Consider the following 19,812-nt stretch of genomic DNA (forward strand, 5'->3'; position numbering starts at 1 on the left):
GTCACTCACTGATTATTGGATATTAGCCCAGAACCTTGAAATGCCCAAGATTCAACTCACAGGCCACATGAAGTTCATGAAGAAGGAAGACCAAGTGGGGGTGCTTCGGTACTTCTTAGAAGGAGCAACAAAATACTCAAGGGAGCAAATATGGAGACAAAGTGAGGGACAGAAACTGAAGGAGGGGCCATCTGGAGACCATTCCACCTGAGTATCCATCCCATGTGCAGTCACCAAAGGTAGATGCTGATGTGGAAGTCAGGAAGTGCATGCTGATAAGAGCCTGATATAGATGTCTCCTTAGAGGTCTGCAAGAGTCTGACATATTCAGAGGCAGATGCTCACAGCTAGCCACTGAACTGATCAAGGGGTTCCCAATGGAGGAGTTAGAGTGGAGACTGTTGGAGCTGAAAGGGTTTGTGGCCCCATGAGGAGAGCAACAATACCAACCAACCACAGCTCCCAGGGTCTAAACCACTAGCCTGGGAGCACTTAGGGAGGGATCCATGGCTCCAGCTGTATATGTAAGGGTGGAGGGCCCTGTCGGGCATAGGTGGGAGAAGAGATCCTTGGTCTTATGAAGGCTGGACGCCCCAGTGGCTGGGAATTTAAGGGTGGGGAGATTGGAGTGAGGGGGTAGTAGGGTACATCCACAGAGAAGCAGGAGGAGGGGTGAGGGGATGGGGGTTCCTGGGTGGGGGGGATAGGGTAAGGGGATAACATATGAAATGTAAATAAAACATCCAATAAAAAAATAAAATATGAGTAATGTGTAAAGGAGTTCATAGTAAAAGCTAAAGGAAACAAAAAGCTTATGGAACACCTTTTATGTGTTAAGTACTGTTATAGGAGAAATATTGAATAGTGGGCTAGATTCCAAATCTGTCTCTACCAGTATTCTTTCTTACTTTTTTAACCTTTGATTTAATGTTAGATGGACAAATGTTCTTTCTGTATGTATGTCTGTATACTATGTGCACACAATGTCCACTGGGGCTAGAAAAGAGGTTTGGATCCCGGAGAGTTGTTTTGAGTCATCATATGGGTACTGAAAATTGAATCCAGGTCCTCTGAAAGAACAACCAGTGTTTGGAACCACCAAGCCGTATCTCCAGCTCTAAAACCTTCATTCCTAACTACATTATCTCATTACATCCTTCTAACAATCCCCAAAGCCAGGTGCTATTATTAGTATGTTCAGTATATAGAGGAACAAATCTGAAGTACAAAAGATTAAGAATTTGTTCAAAGTTAATAAATCTTAAAACTGAAGTCTGAATCCAGAGTTTATATTCCATTATAAATGACCTTAAAGAAACATCTAATTATCTTATTAACAAGCGTATGGTGATCTAGAGAGCCTGTAAAGTTGGTATACAAACTAGAAAAGACGCCTAAAGTCATACATATCCATTTATTAATTTAACACTATTTTACTGGTGTATCTAGTGTGTTCTAGGCACTAACTGGGAAAAGAAGATGATATCGAAGAGGGGAATTTAAGAATTTAAGCAGACATGCAGATAGACAGGCAAATGCAAAGGACCCGGGGCAGGCTCAGCAGCTGGGAGACTGGCTAATAACTGGAAGAGAAGGCAGGAACTGCTTATTCTGAGCTCAAAGGATAGCAACTGAGTTTTTATTCTGAATGCCATGTATTTAAGAGTGATTGAAATTTTGTTTTTAATAATCAATCTTATGCTAAGTGTCATTTAGCTTATAAGGAGGTAAAGGCTGGTTAAAAGTCTGTTTGGAGTTCAGGCAAGATAAACAGTAGTGTGGTAACTGTAAATCCTAGTTCTGAGCTAGGATTTGTGGATGGCTATAATATGGATGATTAAAAATGAAAAAAGGTAATTAAGTTTTAAACCTAGATTGAGAGTGACGCTATTTACTGCAACAGCAGCAGCAGCACTAACAACAACAAAACACTAAAACAAACAAACAAAAAACCAAAAAACTAGTTCTCAGAGGTGAGAGGGACCTTAGATGAAATGCCCAACAGTGGGGAGAGGGAACTGGTAGAGTCCACCTCCAGCAGAAAGACAGGGCATCAAGTGGAGGGATGATATTGCCATCCCACAGTCAAAATCTCTGACCCAGAGTTATTCCTGTCTATAAGAACAGCAGGGAAAAATGGAGAAGAGATTGAGGGAAAGGAAGTCCAGTGAAGATGCTATGGTGTACTTACAGACAGGAGCCTAGCATAGCTGTCCTCTGAGAGGCCCAACAAGCAACTGACTGAGATAGATGCAGATACTTACACCCATCCATTGGCCTAAAGTTGGGGACCCCTGTGATTGAATTAGGGAAAGGCTAGAAGAAGCTGAGGAGGAGGGTGAGCTCATAGGAAGACCAGCAGTCTCAACTAACCCGGATCCCTGAGATGTTTCAGACACTGATCCACCAACCAGGCAGCATACACTAGCTGATCCAAGGCCTCCAACACATATACAGCAGAGGACTGCCAGACCTGGCCTCAGTGGGAGAAGATACACCTAATCCTAGAGAGACTTGAGGCCCCAGGGAGTGAGGAGGCCTGGAGAGAATGGCGTGGAGGATGGGGGGGTGGGGACATTTTCTTGGAGACAGAGGTGTGGGGATGGGGCTGTAAGGGCATGGGAGAGGGTAATAGGATGAGGAACTGCTGGAGGGTAGACTGGGAGGGGAATAGGACTAGACTGTAAAACAAAAAGTAAGATAATTTATAAAAAAATTTTAAAATATGTGCTGACAAAAAAATTTAAAATGAAAACCTCTAATATTTATTATTGGATTTACAGTAGTAAATGAACACATAAAGCAAGTATGATATGGGAATCATTTTGATAAAACACTGGTAATATATTCACCACTTTAATTTTTCAAAATGTATACTAATAATAATTTAGAAATCATTTAGACTAATATAAATAATAAACTAATATATCAATATTCAAACTTGTTGCCACAAACATTTTATTTAAACTTTTGTATGTTATTGGAAGATCAAAATAACTTTTCTCTCAAATTTGAACAGTAGTATTTGACATTACAGCCTATGAGAGTAAAATGTATAAAGGCATTGACATTATAGTTGTATTTTGTGCATTCATGTAGACTATACTTGTGAATAAATATAATGCTAGGAGGAAAATAGTTCAAACATTTGAGCTCTTCAGGCTTTTTTGCCTATCACAATGACTATTGCTTACAAGGAGAGGGAAGCAAATGTCAAAGGATAGAAAAGGACACAGAGCCTGTCTTGAATATTTTATGATGTTATATATAATACTATGTATTAAGTACTAAGTATTAATAAATTTATAAGTGAAAAAACTAGCTCTCTCTCTGTGTGTGTACACATATACATATATACACACATACATACATGCATATTCATATAGGACATGGGTAGAAGAAAAGAATACACAATATAAAGGAAGCAATATATCCTGCATTCATCAAAGACAATATATGTGAGTTCTACTACTTTTCAATTTGGTTTTTTTTCTCTCTCTCTTATGTAAAAAGAAGATAGCAAGAAGCCTCTAGAAATAGTGCCTATAAAACAATTTAAAGGTAACTATAAGTACAGTGACATCAGAATATGTCATACACAAACACAAGTTTTTAAAGGCCTATCTATATGGAAAGTATGTGCATTTGTATTATGTTTGCTTGCACTTTTAATATGAAAAGTGTTTAGAACACTATATTTCAAATGCCTTTAGGCCATGGGATTATAGCTGATATGGATCACATAAAAATATATGCACACTCAGAGCAAAACAATTTTCTTTGTATTATTTTTAAAACAAAGGGCTAAACTGTTTTAGGTAAATAGCAATGTATTAGTGCTTGTTTATTTATTAAACATTTATAGCTCATAAGCTACAAAGCACCTGCCACAGAAGGATAGGGTACAGCCTCCATGACAGGAAACTCAGAGTCACGTAAACGCTAACAGCAGCACAGGTGAACAAACAGCAGTAGTCAAAACAATGTCCTAGCTAGTGTTAGTCACCCGGCTGAGAGGACTCTGAAGCCCACAGCAGTAAAATGGGATTTAAAAAGATAAACATATCATTAAGATATAAAGAGAATCAGAACAGTAAGGAGGAAAGGTGAAAAAGAGAAATCCAGCAGTAAGGGAAGCTCAGGAGCTTATTTTTGGTCCCTGGGCCTTAAATAGGCTGACTAACTTTGTGAAACAACAGATAAATAATTTGGTAGCAAAATCTGTTCAGATGCATTATCATAAGTTAGCTATGGAGGACCACGAGACTCAAGATGAGGTTGTTACTCTATCCAGGGTGTTCCCAAAGCCCATCTCCACCCAACCTAAAAGAGGGGACTTCCGCCCCTAGACCAAGCAGAGAGGGGCCACCCAGAACCCCCTCTGACAGGCGATCTGAATTCTTGCTTAGGCTGCGAGGCTAAGCACTGTAAGGGAATATAAATAAAAGTTAAAAATATCTCTCTGGGTTCCCTGAGAGACAAGCCTGACTGCATAGGGGTTGATGTCAAAAGCATCCCCTCTCCAGGAAAAAGACATCAGGATGGGTATGGCCCTTATGCCTCACTGGACAATGACGGGGGACCGGAGGCATTACAAAGTCCCCTTCAATTACTGGAGGTCAGGCCTCTATCCCTGCCTTCCCAAGATTAGAATCGCCACAGCCCTTCTATACTTAGAGAAGAGAGGAGATGTCAGGGGCATCCCTGCTTACACATTGAAGGCCTAAAATCAGCCATAGGCCTAAAATCAGCAATAGGTCTGTCATACATGTATACTAACACCAAGTCTTGGGTCTCTGTGGAAAAACATTGAAACATGGCTATAAGCTATGTAAACAGACAGCTTTTGTGGAAATTTACCAGCCTGAGTAGTCATAGACCTTGTATACCTAGTATATAGGTAGCCTTGGCAGATAATATCAACTTAGAAAAGGACAAGTGAATCATAGGTAGAGTCATAGTGACCTGTCTCCTGAACCTTCACCCATCTGATACCCTGTTCTGAAAGATATCTGTACTCCCCCTGAACACCCACGCTCTGGTGTCATCCCCTTCTCCATGTCCTGCCTTTTTGTGTTTATAACTCCTGTGTGAATAAGTAAAAATTATGATTTGATTTAAAAAAATAAATAAAAAATAAATAAATAAATAAATAAATAAAAATGCAACATAGTTTTTGGTTGCGAGTCTAGCCTTTAACGGGATGGGATAGAGGTGGGAAGTCAGGAAAAAGGATAACATTTGAAATGTAAATAAAGAAAATATTCAATAAAAAAGAACAAAAGAAAAAAAGAAGCAACATACTTTGTAGCTTGACTGACTTGAGTTGTAATGTATCCTTACATACCTGTCACTTGGATTTACAATTTTTAATCCATATAACCTTAAAAAATAGTAACCTAAATTTTTGTTATACACACTGAACTAAAATTTGTTGCCAATTTTATCATTGTAGTTAAGAAAAACTAAATCTGAACATTAGTTTTAATATCAGAGTATGATGATTTATTGATGTTTTGGCACCTTTTATTTCAAGAAGATTTACTAAATATACTATTTAAAGCAGCTTTTGCTCAACAACTAATAGCTTGTAAGTCAGAATTAATGAATTATTTAGTGTAAACTAACATATATAGTTACTGGCATAGAACCATGTTTCCTTTCATCATTTATGCTAAAAACATAAGTAATACATATTTCATCTATTAGATTATTCTTTGAGAATGCTTTGGCTTAAAGAATTATTAAGAAAACTTATAAATGATGATAAAATGTGAAAATTGAGAGAAATACTACTAGTATAACACCTGACTTTTGAGGAAAAGAGAGTGCAACCCTTCATGAGAGACGGGAAAAAGCACATAAGCTTCATGTCTGTTTCCTTTCAAGCACAACAAATCACCTTAAAATTAGTTTCTCATAAATTTAAGAATGTTATTTTGTGAGCCACTAGAGTTAATGATAATCTTAATGTGTCTTTTCAGTGTCTGTTAAGATTAGTGTAAAAAAATAAGAATAAAATGTGATTATTTTTCTAATGCAAAACAGTATATTAATACTATTTGATGAAACAAGATTTTTTTCTTTTCCTTCTTTATTTCCTTTGAGACGGTCTCTCTACGTAGTCCTGGCTGACATGGAACCCACTATGTATACCAGCTGGCCTCAAACTCATAGATCTATCTGCCTCTGCTTTGGACTGGCCTCTATCTGATTCTTCCTCCCTACTGCTAAAAGTAAAAATGTGCATCACTGTGTCCAGGTCTCTAGTTCTTACATTAAATAAACTATATTTTCCCAGAACTCCTGATGGAAAAGCTAATAGCAAACTAACTTCAAAAGTCAAGATTTCAACTTCAGTCATAAATATACACTAAAGAAACTAGCATTTATTTACAATTAAACACGGCTTGTCGCACATTCCTTTAAAAAATAGTATAGCTGCCTATAAGTACATATCATGCAATAAATTTTGCAATATATACTGTTCCAATTAGTATGATGTATGCATACGACAGCACTTGGAATAGTATTCATTGAATTATTACTTGGGTGGGAATTTATATGTACTTAAAATCTAAATACATAATTAAATATATACTTAAAGTTTAAATGAAGGCTAGACACCCAGTGTGGAGGAATTCGAGGGTGTGGGGTAGGTGGGGGCACATCCTCATAGAAGCAGGAGGAGGGGGGATAGGATGGGGGTTTCTGGGCGGGGGGGAAATGTACCCAGGGGATAAAATCTGAAATGTAAATAAAATATCCAAGAAAAAAAGGGAAAAAGTTTAAATATATAATTAAAACTTTAAATACGTTTAAAAATGGATATAATTAGCATGGCATAATAAAAATAATTCAGCAAAAGGTACTATAAACCTATACATCTATTTCACTGTGCAAATTAACAATCGTGTCTAGAGAGACGAAATGATCTGATAAGGTTACAAAGTTAATGAATGGCAATTTCTCAGATTACAGTGTTTTCACTTACGCTAACCCTTTTACTCTTCTTCTACACTCTTACATGTAAACTCTCTAAGATATAAGGTATAAGTTTAGCAAACAATTGTTTAACAGAGACAGTATCACAGAAGTAAAGCTATCAATTAAAAATAAGATCAGACATTTTTTCATCCTTGATAATAATAATCTTTCTTGTATTTAAAGTTTTTTTTGTATTTTTTTATTGGATGTTTTATTTACATTTCATATGTTGTCCCCTTACCCCACCCCCCACCCACCCAGGAACCCCCTATCCTCTCACCCTTCCTCCTGCTTCTCTGTGGATGTACCCCTACCTACTCCCCCACTCCCACCTCCCCACCCTCAAATTCCTACACCCTGGGGCGTCCAGTCTTCATGAGGTCAAGGATCTCTTCTCCCACCTATGCCCAGCAGGGCCCTCCGCTCTTACTTAAACAGCTGAAACCATGGATCCCTCCCTAAGTGCTCCCAGGCTGGTGGTTTAGACCCTGGGAGCTGTGATTGGTTGGTATTGTTGCTCTCCTCATGGGGCCACAAACCCTTTCAGCTCCAATGGTCTTCACTCTAACTCCTCCACTGGGAACCCCATGATCAGTTCAATGGCTAGTTGTGAGCATCTGCCTCTGAATATGTCAGACTCTTGCGGACCTCTAAGGAGACATCTATATCAGGCTCTTATCAGCATGCACTTCCTGACTTCCACATCAGCTTCTACCTTTGATGACTGCACATGGGATGGATACTCAGGTGGAATGGTCTTCAGATGGCCCCTCCTTCAGTTTCTGTCCCTCACTTTGTCTCCATATTTGCTCCCTTGAGTATTTTGTTGCTCCTTCTAAGAAGGACCAAATCACCCCCACTTGATCTTCCTTCTTCATGAGCTTCATGTGGCCTGTGAGTTGAATCTTGGGCATTTCAATTTACTGTTCTTATACATTTTTAGTGAAAATATACTTACATCACTTTCTCCCTTTCCTTCCCTCTCCAGGCCCTCTCCCAATTCCCTTTCCAAATTCTACCCTGTCTCATTTTGCTAATTTTTTCCTTCCCAACTGTTAAATATAAGTGTGTAGAGACATACAAATATATAAATACAACCTGTCAACACACAGTTTTTACTGTAGTTCTTGTTAGTCTTCAATAGTCAACATCTAAAAAAAGACATTTGATATTCTAGAAGTTTGGGAGCTTGATTTCAAAAGGGATTTTAAATTTAAATATCTCCTATAAATTTAAGTATGTTACATTTATTCGGCGATAGTTTTCCCTATAAGATGTATTTATAAGGAATATCAAGGTGACCTAAAATTTAGCATCCTGACAATTTGCTTATTCTCATTTGAAAATGGAAGGCACAGAAGGATAGCCACACTAAAATAATACTCACCATTATAAAAAGAACTCATATGGATACTTGCATGTACTACAAATTATCAAATGAACAAAATAAATAAATATAGAATTTACAAATAGCCCAAATTTTCTATGTCTCTATCATGTCCCTTGATAAAGGTCTACAAAGTTGTCTCTGGGGTGAGACTGAATGATGTTCATCACACAATCAGCAATCCAGTTGCCACCGTTGGCTACTCATTTCTCATTGAGAAAGGTAGAACAGCATTGCTTTCTTCTTGAAAGAATCAATATTTGTGACAATTCATCCAAAAGACATTCATCTCAGTGCTATTTATAATATCTACACAACAAGAAATAAACATCTATCAAGAATTTATTTATATAGAATAATGTGGCAGATAGGCACATAATTATTTTAATTAAAAAATTCTTGATTCCAAGAAGACTTATTTTTTTCTATCCTCTCTCTTTCCCTACATGTTTCAGATATTCCAGAATGAGCACAATTTACTTGATTGTGTAATTTTCTCCTCTGTTCCACATGTACTTGTCTAGAGAAAGTTCAGAAACCTATTATTTCTTCAGTTCTCCAGGTGACTCCTTAGTCACTGAAGAGTTGTTCTATGATATTATGAATGAATTTGTTTCCTCAAATTAGCTTCCCAAGTGCTTCATTATCACTTATTGAACTGTACAGGCTCATCGGGTATGACAGCAAAGCCTTAATCCTGAGGTTCAGAGGTTGAAAAACAAGGCCAGGACAAAGCCAGAATAACTGGACCCTATTGCAAATCAAAAAAACACTTGACTCACAACACAACAACAGAAACAAAGGAAATGTATAGGCCCCACCAACGTCATGGTTTCCTTCACTCTAAGACACTGCTATGATACGTGTTTGACTGTGCTTCTCAATTCTCATCTACCACTTTTACATTCATCATTTCTTCTATGCGCAGGCCAATCGCACACTAGTGTAACTTTTGTAGTTGCTATAGCATATGTCTAGTATCTCATTCCCTAAGACAGGCACAGTCAAGCCCTTAACTGTCCTGGGTTAGGCTTTCAGTATCATCTGTAAGATAGTAATGTAACAGAAAGTCTAAAATGAGATTAACTGATGTGAGTTAAATATAATGGAATGAGAGAAAGCGCTACCAAACTTTTGGCACAGTAACTAGAACATGCCAAGCCTTAATTGATCAAAAACCTCATACCTTTGTTTCTTGTCCTCAAATTTTTGCCCAGATTGCCTTTTTTCTTAGCTCTTGGTTTTCCAGTATCTACTTAAGAGTTTTATAGATACACTTGTTGCTCAGTGTTCAGTCACTATCTATTTCACAGAGCAGTACTTGGGCAGCACTCTGGGATACTTATGCACCTGAATTTTGGGTTTGCCTCCACAGCCCAACTGTATGTCCACTGAGACAGAAACATCACAAAACAGTATCTGATGGCTTCTATGTCGTTTTCTTTTTCATTCTTTATCTTACCTCCCCAAATCACCCTCATTAATCTCAACTCCATTTCTTTATTGGCAACTAATTTGCTGATACACTAAATGTCTTTATTGATTTAGAAACACAAAACAGCCGGGCGGTGGTGGCGCACGCCTTTAATCTCAGCACTTGAGAGGCAGAGGCAGGCGGATTTCTGAGTTCGAGGCCAGCCTGGTCTACAGAGTGAGTTCCAGGACAGCCAAGGCTACACAGAGAAACTCTGTCTCGAAAAACCAAAATAAATAAATAAATAAATAAATAAATAAAATAAAGAAAAAAAAAAGAAACACAAAACATTTTTTAAAAACTTTAAAAGATCTAAACATAAATAAAACAACTTAAGAAACATATATCTCATATAAGCAATAAAATGTATCAGTCATATTTTTAATCATTACTTTTAAAAAGCCAAGGCTCATATTATCTAGTTGGATAATTTTGGAAACATGTTATCAAAAGTTTAAAGCCAAAGTCTGGTTGTGATCACTGAGCATGTTAATGTATCTTAGAAAAGACAAAAGAGCTAAGATTTTTAAGCTGCACAATTTTACTTTGGATCCTGTATATTCTGAAGTTCTTTTTATTATTCTAAGTAAGTATCGTAGTACATTCCATATGAAGTAATTCATGCCAAATGAGTTAAGATCTATTTTGAACTGATATGGATAATACAATCCAAAAATAAAAGAAAAACACATTAGTTAAAACCTGCCAAAACAACTTTTAATTTATTTCCCCTTCCCAAATCCTACCCTCATTTAGAAGAAATTCAAATGACAATAATTTGTTTCTAACATAGAAAAGGAGGCTTACAAATTCATCTGGCACCTAGCACCTACGCATCATCACACAAAGACAGAAATCTGGTAACTTATATTTTCAGGATTGAAAAAAATCTGAGGAAAGAGGCTTTGAATGTTTTGAAGTTGGTTATAAAGGATAAAGTATAATTTTTTGACCCTCTTAAAATGGCACGTGGGCAGAGACCTGAGCTATATGAAAGGGAAGCTGTTAAGACACAGATTTAAAGTACCAAAGAACCCAGACCATGGCTTCCAGTATTATCCCTCCTCAGAGGAGACTACTTAATGAAATGTCTCGTTTCAGGACTGGTGCTAGAAAATGCTAAAGTTTGTCATAACAGAGCCTGTTATGACAGCGTTTTAAAGTATCTACATAAAAAGTAAACCACAAACCAAAGGAGACCTAACTTAGAAAGCGGCCACTGGACAGTTATGGGAGAACATAAGCATAAAAATCATGGAAACCTTTAATGAATTATATGCTTCTGAACAGAAGTGGGGAAACCATGAATCCATGAGCTCACCGTTCATCCAGAGGAAAAGAGAGCTTTGCTTACAGGAAATGTCAACTGCTGACTTGGCATGGTGGCACACACCTTTAATACCAGACTTAGAACCACAGCAGATAATCTGTGATTCTGAGGCCAGCCTGATTTACATAGCAAGTTCCAGACACTGTGAGACTGTCTCCAAAAAAAAGGAAAGGAAAGAAAGAAGAGAAAAGAAGGAAGGGAGGGAGGAAGGGAAGAAAAAGTAAATAGTTTTTTGTGGCCTGTATTACCACCCTCAGAAGTACTGTCTAATTCCACCCATTCACCTACAAATTTCATTTTTTACTTAATAGATGAATATTCCATTGTGTAAATCTATCACATTTTCATTAACCATTCATAAGCTGGTGTACATCTAGGCTGTTTCTAATTTCTGGCTATTATGAATAGAGAAGCAGTGAAAATGGATGAACAGGTAAGATGTAGCATCTTTTGGTTATATGTTAAGATGGTATCTTGTGGTAGGTACATTTTCAGCTTTTAGTGGAATCTCCACCCAGAATTCCATAGTGGCAGCAATACTTCTCATTCCCACCAGCAATAAACAAGTGTTCCCCTTTCTTCACATACTCACCAGAATGTGCTGTAATTTGTTTTATTATTTTGGCATTCTGATTAGGGTAAAATGAAATCTCAAGGTATTTTATTTGTATTTCCCCTATGGTAAGGGTGTTGAACATTCCTTTAAGTACTTCTCAGTCATTTGTGTTTCAGGTTTCGACAACTGTTTAGTTCTAAACCCCCATTTTTAAATTGAGTTATTTGTTTTCTTAATGTTCAGGCTTTTTTTAGTTCTTTGTTCTAGATACTAATCCTCTATCAGAGGTATAATTGGTAAAGTTTTTTTTCCTCATTCTATAGGCTGCATCATTGCTTGAATGATGGTGTCCTTTAATGTGCAGAAGCTTTTTAGCTTCATGAGGTTCTTTTATTGTTAAGAATTATTTTCGCTATTCTGGGTTTTTTGCCTTTCCAGATGAATTTTAGAATTGTTCTTTCCATGTCTTTGAAGAATTGTATTGGGATTTTGATGGGGATGGCACTGAATCTGTAGATTGGCTTTGGTAGGATGGTCATTTTTACTATATTAATTCTGCCAATCCATGAGCATAAGAGATATCTCCATTTTCTAAGATCTTCAATTTCTTTCTTGAGAGACTTGAAGTTACTGTCATACAGGTCTTTGACTTGCTTGGTTAGAGTTACCCCAAGATATTTTATATTATTTGTGGCTATTGTGAAGGGAGTTGCTTCCCTTATTTCTTTCTCAGCCTGTCTATCATTTGTATAAAAGAAGGTTACTGATTTATGCTAGTTAATTTTATATTTGGCCACTTTGCTGAAGTTGTGTATCAGCTGGAGAAGTTCTCTGGTGGAATTTTTGGGGTCGCTTATGTATACTATCATATTACCTGTAAATAGTGATAGCTTTATTTCTTTTTTGCCAATTTGTATCCCTTTGATGTTTTTTTGTTGTCTTATTGTTCTAGCTAGCACATTATGTACTATATTGAATAGATATGGGGAGAGTAGGCATCCTTGTCTTATCCCCAATTTTAGTGGGATCACTTCAAGTATGTCCCCATTTAATTTGATATTGGCTGTTGGTTTGCCATAAATTGCTTTTATTATGTTTAGATATGGGCCTTGAATTCCTGATCTCTCAAATACTTTTAATATGAAGGGGTGTAGTATTTTGTCAAATGCTTTTTCTGCATAAGGAGATGATCATGTGATTTTTTTCTTTTAAGTTTGTTTATATAGTAGATTATGTTAATGGATTTTTGTATATTGAACCAACCTTGCATCCCTGGAATGAAGCCTACTTGACAGTGGTAAATGATGGTTTTGATGTGTTCTTGGATTTAGTTTGCAAGAATTTTATTGAGTATTTTTGCATCAATATTCAGATCTGCTTTGAAGATCTGGTAGAATTCTGCACTAAATCCATCTGGCCCTGGGCTTTTTTTGGTTGAGAGGTTTTTAATGACTTCTTCTATTTCCTTATATGATATGGGCCTGTTTAGATAATTTACCTGCTCTTCATTTAACTTTGGTATGTGGTGTCTGTCTAGAAAACCATCCATTTTCCAGTTGAGTATAGGTTTTTATAGTAGGATCTGATGATTTTTTTAAATTTCTTCCATTTCTGTTGCTATGTCTCCCTTTTTATTTCTGACTTTATTAATTTGGATACTGCCTCAGGTTCTTTTAGTTAGTTTGGCTAGGGGTTTATCTATCTTGTTGATTCTCTCAAAGAAACAGCTTTTGGTTTTGTTGATTCTTTGTATTGTTCTCTTTGTTTCTATTTGGTTGATTTCTGCCCTGAGTTTGACTATTTCCTGCCTTATTTTCTGCCATCTACTCCTCTTGGGTAAGCCAAGTAACACACAAGGTATCAGAATTACATCAGACTTCTCAACAGAGACTATGAAAGCCAGAAGAGCCTGGTCAGAGGTCATGCAGATTCTAAGAGAACACAAATGCCAGCCCAGGCTATTATACCCAGCAAAACTCTCAATCAACATAGATGGAGAAAACAAAATAGTTCAGGACAAAACCAAATTCAAACTATCTACCAATCCAGCCCTATAGAAGATCCTAGAAGTAAAACTCCAACACAAGGAAGGTACCTATACCAACGAAAAGACACGATATTAAGCATCTCACAACAAAGCTAAAAGGAGAGACTCATAAGCAGAAAAAGCCACCTACAAAATCAAACATATCAGGAACCAACAGGCATCTGTCTTTAATCTCTCTCAATATTAATGGACTCAACTCACCTAGAAAAAGACACAAGCTAACAGACTGGGTATGCAAACAAGATCCAGCATTTTGCTGCATACAAGTAACACACCTCAATAACAAAGACAGACATTATCTCAGAGTATAAGGATGGAAAAAGCTCTTCCAAGCAAATGGTCCCAGGTAACAAGCTGGAGTTGCCATCCTAATATCCAATATAGTAGAATTTCAACCAAAAGTTATCGAGCATGATGAGGAAGGACACTTCATATTCATCAAAGGGAAAATTCACCAAGAGAAAGTCTCAATTCTGAACATCTATGCCCCAAATGCAAGGGCACCCACATTCATAAAAGAAACTTTACTATAGCTCAAAACACACATTGAACCCCATACAATAATAGTGGGAGACTTCAACATCCTACTCTCACCAATGGACAGGTCATTGAAACAGAAACTAAACAGAAACACAGTGAAACTAATAGAGGCCATGAACCAAATAGATTTAACAGATATCTACAGAACATTTCACCCTAAAACAAAAGCACCTCATGGTACCTTCTCTAAAATCGATCACATAATTGGTCACAAAACAACCCTTAACTGATACAAGAAGACAGAAATATTCCTATGCATCCTATTAGATTACCATGGCCAAAGGCTGGTCTTCAGTAACAGCAAAAACAACAGAAAGCCCACATACACATGGAAACGGAACAACTCTCTGGTCAATGATAACTTGGTCAGAGAAGAAATAAATAAGAAATTAAAGATTTCCTGGAATTTAATGACAATGTTGACACATCATACCCAAACTTATGGGACACAATGAAAGCAGTGCTAAGAGGAAAATTCATAGCACTAAGTGCCCAGGTAAAGAACCTGGAGAGATCAAACACTAACAACTTAACAGCACACCTGAGAGCTCTAGAACAAAAGGAAACAAACTTAACCAAGAGGAGTAGACAGCAGGAAATAGTCAAACTCAGGGTGGAAATCAACCAAATAGAAACAAAGAGAAAAATACTTTCTTTCTAAATGCAGCTATCCAGTATGACAGAATATCTGTTGAAGATGCAATTTCTTTTTAGCAATGTGTATTTTTTGGCTTCTTTGTAAAAAACAAACAAACAAACCAGGTATCTGTTTATGTGTGGAATTTTGTCTGAGTCTTCAATTCAATTCCATTGTTCAACATGCCTACTTTAATGCTAATATGAAGCTGTTTCATGTTTATATAACTCTGTGGGATGGGGATACATCTAGCAGTTCTTTTATCATTCCAGATCATTTTAGATACCTTGGATTGGTTTTGTTTTTGTTTTGTTTTGTTTTTTTGTATTCCACATGAAGTTGAAGAATTGTGTTAGAATTTTGGTGAAGATTGGGTTGAATGGATGGCCATTTTTACAATTTTAATCCTACTGATAAAGAAGCATGGGATATCTTTCCACTTTCCAGGCTACTAGTAAGGGACCAGAAAGGAGGAGGGCATCTTCCAAGGAAAGAGAAATAGAGATAAGGGAATAAAGAGATAGAGGGGAAATGTGAATAGGAGGATTAAATGGGGAAGGGGGTGGGATGAGACAGGGTACAGGAGGAAATAAGGGGAAAGACAACAAACAATAAAGGCCTTTTGGAGAGCCATATGGAAACTTACTAAAGCTTCCTAAAATATAAACATATATGAAAAGAATTTAAGTGGAGTCACCATATAATAGAGGAAACAATGCTCCAACCAGACATCTTATGCCACCAAATAAGATCTCCAGTGTGAAGAATGGGTTATATCTTGTTGAGTCATTATTCAAGGAATCCTGTAGACGCTTTCCTAACAAACATCACAGGCTATTTTCAAGGCTATGGGTTATTCTTCATGACACAATTTACTTATATAATTGAACAAGGCTAAATTAAGCCGGTGCTCAACTAAAAGCTTCAGCCCTACTAACTGGAGTTCCTGTTGTTGAAAGGTACTTTGCATGCTACCAGAAGAGAAAATAATCATGTATATCATCAGTTTCGGTTTTTTTTTGTTTTGTTTTTCGAGACAGGGTTTCTCTGTGTGGCCCTGGCTGTCCGGGAACTCACTCTGTAGACCAGGCTAGCCTCGAACTCTCGAACTCAGAAATCCGCCTGCCTCTACCTCCCAAGTGCTGGGATTAAAGGCGTGCGCCACCACCGCCCAGCATATCATCAGTTATTAAACCTTGTGATCCACAACAGTGACCTGCCTGCAAGATACTGGTGGCACAAATGTTATGGGAGTAAAAAAACCATTTTTTTTTAAAAAAATGGACTAAGGCTCACTCTGTGAGAGAAGAGCCATACCTGACACTGCTTAAATGGCCAAGATTATGAAACTAGGTAAGTCATGGGCTCTAGGAGAAAACCTACTACCATTATTCTGCTAAAAAGGACATAGCAATAAAATGATTCTTAACGATATACTGCTATCCCTATAGAGCACAGCATCATTCATCTCTCATCAGAGAAGTTTCTTCTTGTAGACAGTGATAATTAACACAGACCCACAACTGGACAATGTATAGGACTGAGAGACTTTATCAAGCCCTCCCCTCAGGGCTCAGGGACCTATGTGGAAGAGACAACAGAAAGATTCTAAGAGCCGCTGATGGTGGATGCCTCCAAGAAAGCCGTGTCTCCAGATACAACAGGGCTGATACACTTACATATGTAACAGAGACTGTGACAGCACACACAGGTTCAAACTAGCCAAAACCTGAGCACCAAGAAGGGGAAAGCAGACACAAAATTCTTCCTCTAACCAAGAAGGTATTTTCAATTGTTACCTACTGGGAAAGGGAAATCAGTTTTTCCAATGGAGTCTAATTGGGTGTATCAATCACAATCTAGGTAGACCGCATGTCCAGGAGTAGATGGCAAACACAAAAATAACTGTGTGTGTGTGTCTGAGGAAGAAAGACAGACAGACACAGAGAGATATGGAGAAAGAAAAAAACATGAAGTTGGATGAGTAAGGAAAACTGGGAAGAGATGGGGAAGAGGAAAAGAACATGACCAAAATATATGAAAAAAAAATATTTTAAAAACATATATACAGCAGAGGACTGCCTGGTCTGGCCTCAGTGGGAGAAGACGTGCCTAACTCTCAAGAGATTTGAGGTCTCAGGTAGTCAGGAGGCCTGGTTGGGGGGGGGCGTCAAGGTGATAGGTAGGGGTTTGGGGGAGGACATCTTCTTAAAGGGGGAGGAGGAGGAATGGGATGAGGAACTGTGGGAGGGTGAACCGGGAAGAGAGTCGTAACTGGACTGTAAAACAATAAAAGATATATATATATATATATTTTTTTTCAACTACTAGTGGGGCATGGTGGCACACCCCTTTAATCTCAGTAATTGTGAGGCCAAGGCAAGTGGATTTCTGTGAGACTGAGCTGGTCTACATAGTAAGTTCCAGGACAGCAAGTTACACAGTTAGATAGATCCTGCCCCAAAAAAACAAACAAACAAACAACACAAAAATAAGGAATGCTGACTAATAAAGAAGTGGGAATATGTGACTGGTAGATAATCATGTTCTAAACATCAGAATCAGAATCAGCCAAATACTATCAATATTGATATATATTGATCACTATATCAATATTATCAAAAAGAAACAATAGTAAATACTAAATCAAGGGGAGCATGAATGACAAGTAGCAGGACTTATACAGACTTAAAATATCTTCTTATAGAATACTTATTAGTTGCAAATGAAAACCAAACCAAACACAAAAACCCCCAAAAACAAAACAAACAACAATACAACTCTTGCAACTATATATTGAAGAAATCTAAAAATCATCTTTCCAAATGGACACTATCTATTAATACCTATTAATAGACACTGTATACATCCAAATGTGTACCCTTGGACATCTCTGGAAGGAACATACTTAGGAAGTATTCTTTTCTTTCTTTCTTTCTTTGACTTTGGTTGGTTGGCCTTTCTTTCCTCCCTCTTTCTCCTTTTTATTTTTAAGAAAGTCTCACTATGTAGCTCAGGCTATCTCCAAATTCTCAATCCTTTTCTTTCAGATGTTTTAATGAAGTGATGATAGGCATATACCCACCAATCCTGATTTAGTTAAGTATTACAGTATTCTGTTAATGCACAATCTCAACTAAATGAGAGAAAACAATGTAAGAGCCATTCTATTAAAAATGGATGTGGAAGGATTATTACTTAAACTTTTCAACATTATAAGATAAAGACTAAGAAAATGTTCAAGATGAAAAGACAAATAAAAATTAAACATAATAAATGCAGTTATGTACTGGGCTGGGACTGTGGAATGGGTAGTGAATAATAATATTTTATTAAGATGATTATAGTAATGTCCAGTTTAAAGTGTGATAAGAGAGTCACTTCAGCCCAGGGAAACAAAGAATTCAGAGGAAAGATATATAAATATGGGATTTTCTGACAAATGATTTCGGGGGTGGTTAGGGAGGTGAGTGGAGGAAAGGAGGGAGGGGAGAGGTGGAAGAGGGAGAGAGAGAGAAGGAAAGAGAGAATGTGTCTGTGTATAAGGGATTGTGCAAAAAAGGGAAAGAAAGAGCAGGAAAGAAAGGAGAGAGTGAAAGAAGGGGATAAAGATTTCATATAATAAACTAATGAGCCAAAAAATTAACACTAGATAAATATGGTAAAGGCTATCCGAATGTTTGAGTAATGTCAGTAATTTATCAGTATGTGTAAAATAACATCCAAATAAAAAGTAGACTCATGTGCCCAGGAATTCCTAGACATCTTTCTAGAATACCTCCAACAATGTCTTATTAACTGCTTTTCTGTCAGCTTGTCTGACAGCTGAATGCACGTGAAGAAGAGAGAAAGGAAAAGTCAAACTAGCATTTAGTTTTCATTAGACAACTCAAGGGAGTTAATAAGAATGTGGAGATAAAGACTAGTGCACTCTCAGGATCAGCGTAAGGCCTCAACACCATCATTAAAATGAAAGGTCAGCTAAGAACATAGAGTGGTACATGGATTACAGAACACACTGGCAGGTTTTTTACTGCAACAAAACAGGAATGTGAGCAACCTTTTACCATCAATTTCTATCGCTATGAAGGACACAATCTGAGACAAGATGGCCTACAGGCACAGACCTGTAAATTATATCACCTCATTGGCAATGTAACTTCCAAATTTACACAGAAGCAATATTCTGACATCTCATTAAATATGCCACAGCAAATATTTCTTAGTTTGGTCCCACAATCTAAAGCCTTGAAATGTTGGTATGGCTTCCTACAAAGATCTGACAAAGAGAAATATGCTGAAATGCAAATAATATGTATTTGTTGTTATTCTGGAATGGAGATAATAAGTGTTTCATTCTACATGAACTTTTAAACTTCCACCATAAAAGAATAATAGCTTAAGTTTGTTTCATGATAGGTAACTTCTCTCTTCTGTAATTAAAAATCAGATTTGGGGCTGGAGAGATGGCTCAGTGGTTAAGAGCACTGACTAGTCTTTCAGGGGTCCTGAGTTCAATTCCCAGCAACCATATGGTGGCTCACCACCTGCAATGGGGTCTGATGCCTTCTTCTGGTGTGTCTGAAGAGAGCAATGGTGAACTTATATACATTAAATAAATAAATAAATAAATCATTTTTCAAAAATCAGATTTTGTACCCAGAAAATTTAGATTCTGAACTTCAAAGAATATATCAAGACTTCAAATACTATTTAACACAAAATTAAGGTTATATTTTATTACAATATTATCTATCTATCTATCTATCTATACATAGCTTCCATGCTATCTATTTATATACACACACACATGCACACATATGTGCATGTATGTGTGTGTATATATATCTGTGT

The 19,812-nt window shown here is 37.1% G+C and overlaps 1 protein-coding gene across 2 annotated transcripts in view; it reads right to left on the minus strand.

The window, feature by feature from the left end:
* Sbf2 (SET binding factor 2) overlaps positions 1 to 19,812 on the minus strand; it is a 307,253-nt gene that overhangs the window by 173,591 nt on the left and 113,850 nt on the right. The gene's annotated exons all lie outside the window — the stretch shown is intronic.

The sequence above is a fragment of the Grammomys surdaster genome, unplaced genomic scaffold (assembly GCF_004785775.1).
Source record: "Grammomys surdaster isolate TR1022 unplaced genomic scaffold, NIH_TR_1.0 184, whole genome shotgun sequence".
In the NCBI taxonomy this organism is placed as follows: Eukaryota; Metazoa; Chordata; class Mammalia; order Rodentia; family Muridae; genus Grammomys; species Grammomys surdaster.